Here is an 8,839-nt window from a genome sequence, read left to right on the forward strand (position 1 = left end):
ACCAGCCGCCACTGCATAAAATTTAGTTTTGAGTTTTAGCAACAAATGTGAGGAATTTGAAATATGCTTAAAAAACGTTAGATTTAAACTTTCACACAACAAACGATCTAAAACATTAACAACTTTTTTTTAAATTACACTATGTTTAAAAAAAAACAAAACTACTGCAATAATTTACATCTAAAATAGTCTTCTTAAATGCATGTCCCGTGACTTGTGATCGTTTGTAATGTAAAACATTAAATTCTGTGTTTTTTATTCATATTTCAAATGTATATTTGTTACTATAACTCAAAATTGAAATTTGATGTCGTAGGTTTTAAAGATTGATTTCTAAAAATCGAAAGTTTACTACAACTGGTCAATGAAAGTGATCAATCTTATTGATCTCACGAGAATCGTAAAAAATGGCAAAAATCACACCACGTTAATATTTATTTAACGCCTTTATAAAAACTGAGGTTATTCTCGGCAAAATACAAAAACTGCATACAAAAGCTGTTCGCGGTCGCTTCAAACGTTGTTTACAAACGAGCGTAGGCGCAAATTTTAAACGGAGCGAATCGACACCGGCGCTCCTATCCCTAGTTTATTTTTCTTCACACAGCAAATTACGTGTAGTAAAACTCTCACTGGTATAAAAGCTTTAAAACTGTCGGTATCTAGTTTATCCAGAATCGGCTTAGCACGTGTATATCTGTAAAGAACTCCGTTGTATAGTGATTGTTCAATTATTTCATAAAGACTTTATTTATTTCTTTATTTGCATAAATTAAAATATGGGACGTTATTACAAGAAATGTGTTAGTGTAAGACGAAGAAATAGACGGTTAGCTCAATTGAAGTAAGTACTTTTTACATAAAATTAATTAATTACTTTCTTTCTGATTTGTAAATATATAGTGAAAATATCATCTATAAAATCGATCAGTAAACCACGAATTTTTTCATTAAATTTTATTTTCGCTTAAAAGAATAAAGTATCTGTTTGGTTTTTGTGGATTGTATGTTTGTGGTTATCACTGCTAGCATTGTAGTAGAAGGTCTACATTTTTATACACTATTTAGTATTTTGTACCTATTACTAATAGGTGAGTGGTTTACCCCTAAAAACATGCTTAGAAACGGAAAATACTGATATTTTTTTGCATTTCTACCGCACCAATCCTTTTTTATTCGATTCTATATATATATATATATATATATATATATATATATATATATATATATATATATATATATATATATATATATATATATATATATATATATATATATTCGTTCATAAGTTCAAATGTATTTTTTTATTTTATTCCAATTGGGCCGGAAATTGTTATTAACAAATAACGTTCTCAAATCGCTTCGAATTTTTTTAGACGTATCTCATCGAAGTAAATAATGTTTCTTTCCTGTTAATATTTTGTTAATTAAATGCCTGAATTAGTTATTTTTGGATTTTTTTTCTAAAAATCTACTACTAAAATGAATTACAATTCTACAAAAAGCTGTATAATCTTTAAACCTTTACGTATATTTAAGAATATTATGACAAGAATAAGTGGTTTCTATCTTGCTAAAAACAATTTTAAATTTAAAACAAAGATTTTTAAGCGCCGCGAGCCGTATAGCCTCGATCGTACACGCTTTGTAGTATATTATATATACAGCGATAGATTGCTCAAAATGTTAATTCGAAATATTTTAACGGTAAGAAAACCAATAAAAGATATTAAATAAGTAAGTCATCATTTTTACCGCTTATTTATGTAATTATTTAATTTCACTATTGCAGACGATCCACTAGTTATCCAGAAATGAGTGGAGAGTTTGTCGAAGGGGAAACTGTGGGTACTAAGTAAGTAATACATTAATTTTTTTTTAAGTTATTTAATTTGGACTATTATAGACGAGCACGGTATTCTGGAGAGGCGGCTGAAGAAGTAGCAGAGATAGTTATTAAGTAAGCCATACTTTTAATTTTTTTAACATGAAATTAATACGATTTTTAACAGTCAATCCCGTAATTTCGAAGAATCTGCCGAGGAGAACATAATAAAGGAATATTCAGCTACTACGTAAGTTTTTTCACCAAATATAAAATGTATTTAAAGTGCAGTAAACTTTTAAACTTAAATAAATAATTTATATGTCTTTTAGACAAACTACTTCAGATTTCATATTACAAGGAAGAAGAATTGTAGATGTGCAATATTTTATTAGGCAAATACTGCAATTCCCTCATCACGGATTGTTCAATTGCTCTTCAGAAGATATTACGGTGACTAGTGAAAAGCGAAAAGGATTTTATTCTAAATTCACTCTCTTTTGCCCAATGTGTCGCGTGAAACATGAAGTAGAAACTGAAAAATATAAACAACCATCCCTCAACGTCAATTCTGCAGCAATAACTGGAATAGTTAGTACTGGTGGAGGATACACACAACTAACTGAATTAACGTCCAGTTTAAATATCCCACCACTATCAAAAAAATATTATTTATCAATTCAAAATGATCTAATTGACTTATACCATGAAAGTTCTTGGACATCAATGCTTGAGGCTGGACAAGAAGAAATCAAATTAGCAAAAGAGCATGGAGATATTAATGAAGATGGCTATCCTTTTATAACTGTTGTTGCGGACTGCTCTTGGTCAAAGAGATCATATAAAACAAATTATAACGCCAATTCTGGAGCTGCAGCCATTATTGGTTACAGAACCCAAAAGATTTTGTATCTTAGAGTTAGGAACAAATACTGTTCCTACTGTAAATTATACGGAGAAGATAAAGAACACGTATGTTATAAAAATTGGACAAAAGCTTCGACTGCAATGGAAAGTCAAATAATTCTAGATGGATTTAAATGTAGTAAATACATGCATGGAATTACTTACAAATTTTTAATAGCTGATGGAGATAGCAGTGTTCATCAAAAAATTTTAGAAAATAGACCATATGGTAATAATGTTGTTGAAAAAATTGAATGTCGTAACCACCTCCTAAGAAACTATTGTACAAGATTAAAAGAGTTATCAACAAAACGATATAGTTCCGATGGAAAACTGGTACCAATTTTTTTACGAAAGCTTTTAAAAAATAACATATTAAGATTAAGAACTGCTGTGACAAAAGCAACTGAATACCATCGACAGTCAGATAAACCAAGTGACTTAAAAATAAAGTTTTTAAAAAACGATATATCTAATAGCCATCTTCATGTATTTGGAAATCATTCGAATTGCGCAGATTATTTTTGTCAGAGAAAATCATCAGAAACAGATTATACAATACCAATGAAAGAATGCAGCCTCTTGAAAGATATTAGCTCATGTGCAGCAAGATTAAAATTCCATGCAAATAGTCTGATAAAAAATATGAGTAACAATTATGCTGAACAATATAATAATGTAATAGCAAAGTTTCTAGGAGGTAAAAGAATAAATTATAGCTCTCGGGGGTCCTATGAAATGAGATGTCATGCTGCTGCTTTGTCGTACAACTCTAAAGGTCATTATCACCAAGCCCTTCACAAAAGCATCACAGGAAGAAGTCCTGGCATATATACAAAAAAATTTATTTCAGTGTGCACCAAAAATACATTGCGAAGAAAATTATATTACAAAAATTTGCACAAATCAAATAAATATATAACAAAAAACCATGCTCCAGATGAAGATTATGGGCCACAAGCACAAAAAACGTTAGAAATTGATCATGACGAATTAGAAAAAATTAAAGAAAAATTTCTATCGGAACTTCATAAGAATACTGAGGAATGTATTCAATTATTTAATAACACAATAACTCAACGGAATTCAAGTGAATGGTATTCAGAAAGAAGGAAACGTCTGACAGCCTCGAATTTTGGTCGAATTTGTAAATTAAAGGTAACAACCGACAAAAGAAAGGTTGCCAAAGACATTATTTTAAATGGTTTTAAAGGAAATAAATTCACAGCCTATGGAATAGAAAAAGAATCCATTGCAGTACAAGAATTAAGCGAAATGCTTGCGTTAGATATTTGTCCATCAGGAATGTATGTTCATCAGGAATATCCTTTTTTAGCTGCAACACCTGATGGACTCATAGGTAACAATATGATTGTCGAAATTAAATGTCCAATTTCAGCAAAAGATTTATCTCCTAAAGATGCAATAGATAGGAAGATACTAAAGTATATGGAAGTGAAAGATGATAGATATATTTTAAAGAGAAATCATGCATATTACTATCAAATTCAAGGGCAGTTATTTGTAGCAAATAAAAACTTCTGTTACTTTTGCGTGTGGACCCCGAAAGGATTGATATTTCAGCTTATTGAAAAAGATGAGCAATTATGGGAGCAAATGGTAAAAAAATTAAGAGAATTTTATTTTAACAATTATCTTCCTCTATTGATACAAGAAATAATCGAAGAAAAGTAAGGTTGAGTGTTTATATTTTTTGTTTTCTATTTTTACATTTTCCATCTATTACAATGCTTAGGTATAATATTTTATTTGTATGTGATTACATAGTTTTATAATGCCGGCTGATTGTATAAAGTCTTTTTTTTATTTATTTTAAATTACATTATTACTGTATAATAGGAATCGAGGTTTCAGTATGTACATTTCTCCTGAAAGTAAACAATTTTTAGAACATTGTTGTAAATAGAATTTTTCATATAAAAATGATTGCACGTCAGTCAAGATTTACTACGTCAGAATCCCACAGCGTTGCCAAAACATCAGAATTCCTCACAGTAAGGTCAACTATTTGTCAAAAATATATTAACAGTAAATATATTAAGTTTTAAAACGACTGCAACGCACTAAAATACATAAGAAAACATTTTAATACAAAATTATATATTCTAAATTTTAAACTTATATCTTTTAGAGCATTAACAGTAAGAACGTCCCGCCATTATTTCTTGTTCAAACTAATCTATCTTATATGAAAGTTTATCAGCTTTCTATGGTATAGCACAGTTTTGGTACAGCACAATCAAAATACACAACAATAATTAGTTTTTATAGCTACTAATCTAAATTTAATATGTATTTATAAATACAATTTATTAATATATAATATATTATGATCAAATTGGGTAAGAAATCAAAACATAAACAAAATTGTTACTATACAAAAACGGCAACACTTTAAACAATTTTGCTACACGCTGAACTGTCATACGCGCTATCTCAGAGTTACAGAATAATTAACAATCAAAATACCCACTCTCAAAAGCCGCCTTTGAAGTTTGTCAGCACGCGAACGCCATGTTTTAGGCGGAAACATAGACACGAACTGAGAAATTTGTGACAAGCTACGACAGAACTGTAATTTAAATTTTTAGAGATTAATAATTTAGTACATTTGAAATAATTTAATCTATTCTTCAACTAAAGGTACGAATAAAATAGTGCATATTATATCTGTAGTTGCCGTAAATAAACTAAACTGGGTTAATTTGTCTATGCACACCAGATAAAATGTCACTGAACAGCACTGGTTCCGACTAAAACATGGCTGATTCCGTCTGCGTAAACAAGATGCGCGTACTTATTTTTTTAAGCAGAGTGGGCATTCTGATTGTTCAGTATTCTGTGCTTAAGATATCCTAAATATTGTTTAAACGATAAAATAATTAAACTATAGTCATACGTTCATACACAAAGTATTCTAATTAAGGAAAAAATATTAAAAAATTTAATATAACTAAAAACAACCAAATTTAATTGTGAAATAATTGTGATATAACAAATAATAAAATAATAATTGTAAATAATTATCACCCTGTGTATTTGCATCTAACTTTATATAAGTCGGTATTTTCTATTATTACGCTTGTACCCACAATTAAAATATTGTTTTGCTAAATTCATTGGTTTCGGAGTTAATATTTTTTTAATGCCCTATAATTTTAGGAAAATCGAAATATCTCCGGAAGTACCATATTAAGGTATAAAAAATCCAATAAAATACGGGAGTTCCATAAAAACAAACATACTTTAATATGTCCACTTTATGAGACCCCTGGTATATTTCAAAATAATTTTAAAATTGCCTTTACATTCCTATTTAGTTAGATTATCAGCAAATTTGGTTTGGAACACTTTCGGTAATACATCTGTTTTGAGAGTTGAGACATTTTCTCCGAACGGCATCGAGACCGAGACCCAAACATTTCAAGCACAGATGTTTTTCTTTACCTCTTGTAAACACTCATTTATATGTAATTTCTTAGGGTAGGTAATAAAAAGCATATAAAATAATCCAGGAAGCACACTTTTGAAATAATCCAATAATGATAAGTTATTAATTATGATTAATAGGATCTTATTGCGGAGAATATTTATTACAATTATCATAAATATCTTTTAATTTAGTTTTTATTTTACTTTCAATGTATGCTAACCTAGCTACTATGTATTTTCTAGAGGCCTATGTAGCCACTATCTTCTATATAAATAGACAAACAATTTTAGTTTTAAGTCTTAAATGTACCATAGTTTAGGATAAATATTGTAAATAAACAATGAATGTAAATTGAACCCAGTATTTTAATCTTTACACTCTAAAAAAAATAAACAAAAAATATGTAGATATGTAGCCGAAAATACCATTTCATTATTTTTCTTAGAGACAAAAAAGAGTTAAACCTCTCCATGAAAAGCAAAACCTTTAATTAGAAACTCTTACAATCATCTTTATTATAATATGATGTCAAAATTTAGTAATTCACTCAAGATATTGTCATGTGTCAACTTCATAATTTTTCATATCTACACCATGAACACTTTGGTTTATTGCCAAACTCGCATTTACGATTATGAAAACAAACTCTTATAAAATAATACTTTCATTTGAACTTTAATGACTTAAAATACTTGAATCTTCCATAAATAATAAACAATAAATATTTTTTCATTAATTTCACGTCTTAAATCAATTATTTATCAAATAAATTATCAATATTATTTAATAAGCAACACAAAATATTCCTGAAGCCGTCCAAATATTTAGTAGCCTTGTCACCACTTTCAGTTCGACTGAGTGCGTTGTATGACAAAGATAGCGAATTTTCGATTTGGAAAATATTACCACGGACATGGTGTTCATTTTTTTCAAATCCTGAAAAAACTAATACATATTTTTGAAAAATTTAAACGCAAAATGAAAGATTATATTATTACCGAGGGCCGAAAGTCCCTTAGAACAAACAAAAAGTTTTTTTGAATGAGATATTTGAGATTAAAAATCACACTAAATTTTCTCTTCCTTTTCACCACTGTAACTTATTAAAATAAACATTATAGAAGTTTTCAGGGACTTTCGGCCCTCGGTAATAATGTAATCTTTCATTCTGCGTTTAAATTGTTCAAAAATATTTATTAGTTTTCTCAGGATTTGAAAAAAATGAATGCATTTAAAAAGCATTGGCTCGAAATTTTGCGCCTACGCTCTTAAAATTGGCAAGTCTGAATAAGAGGGCATTATAATGGTTGGTTTGTCTATCAGAACTTCAAAGTCTTGTATGTAAAAAGGAAATTTTGGGAGCTGTAATATATAAGATTGAAATGAATTCGTATCAATAAAAGATTCTGAAAGAGGAGGAGAATTTTTTATTCTCCAATAAGAATTTGTTAAATTTTGTGTCAAAAGTAAACCTATTTTGTGAACCATAGTTGTATTAAACGATCTGTATGTTATTAGACGTTTGTTGGCTAACATTTGCCTACGTATGTGTAAAGGTGGTTCCTGGGCTTCTGCTAGAACTGCTTGGTTTGGTGAAGACATCATAGCTCCTAGACAAATTTTTATTGATTTAAATTGTATTCTGTCAAGAGTTAATAGATTTGTTTTGCATGTTGAACCGTAAAGAACACAACCGTAATCCAGAATGGATCGTATGTAGGATCTATAAAACATTAAAAAGATATTTTGATCTGCACCCCATCTTTTTTTAGAAACGAAACGCAGAAGGTTAATTCCACGCTCGCACTTTTGTTTTACGTACTTTATATGGCTGGACCACAAGAGTTTTTTATCTATGATCATGCCTAGATACTTATACTCTTCTGATAAGGGGAAATTATAATCACCTATCTGGCATTTGCCTGTGACTTTTTGTCTACGTCTAGTGAAACATACAATCGAAGATTTTTCTTGTGATATACTAAAACCCATTTGTTTCACCCACTTATCTAAGTTACTAAAGCTAAGTTTTAGATTCAACATACAATCTTCATAGGATTTATGGCTGGTATATAAACATATATCGTCTGCATATTGAATTATTTTGCATTTTTCATCCATCAAACCATGCAGATCTGCAGTATAAACATTAAATAATAAAGGACTTAGAATTGAGCCTTGTGGGAGACCGTTATATAATATTCTTGGACCATGTAATACATTTCTATGGTCCCGTAAGTATATTTTTCTATTCACATACAAATTTATTATATTTACAGATAATCTTTTATCAATACCACACCCCACCATTTTTGAATATAATATATCCAAATCAACCACGTCATATGCACCCTTTAAATCTAAAAACAAACATAGCATAAATTCGTTTTTTGAAAAACAGAGTTGAATATCCGTAACTAAATGTATGAGAGCATCAATGGTACCTCGATCTCTACGAAATCCATACTCTGAGTAGGGAAAAACTGAACTACTTTCAATAAAATGTTCTAATCTAAATTTTATAAGCCTTTCAAAGGATTTTGTCACACATGATAATAGAGAAATGGGTCTATAACATGATGGAAGTTCTGGGTTTAAGTTAAATTTGAATAAAGGGCATATGATAATATTTTTTAACTCTGAGATAGCGCGTA

At 29.3% G+C, this 8,839-nt stretch overlaps 1 long non-coding RNA gene across 1 annotated transcript; it reads left to right on the plus strand.

The window, feature by feature from the left end:
• Positions 1–1,791: 1,791 nt before the first annotated feature.
• On the plus strand, positions 1,792–2,087 carry LOC140438989 (uncharacterized). Its single transcript, XR_011950587.1, has 3 exons — positions 1,792–1,855; positions 1,907–1,960; positions 2,013–2,087. It is a non-coding gene; the product is annotated as an uncharacterized lncRNA (long non-coding RNA).
• The last annotated feature ends 6,752 nt before the right edge of the window (positions 2,088–8,839 follow it).

The sequence above is a fragment of the Diabrotica undecimpunctata genome, chromosome 1, assembly GCF_040954645.1.
Source record: "Diabrotica undecimpunctata isolate CICGRU chromosome 1, icDiaUnde3, whole genome shotgun sequence".
Lineage (NCBI taxonomy): Eukaryota > Metazoa > Arthropoda > Insecta > Coleoptera > Chrysomelidae > Diabrotica > Diabrotica undecimpunctata.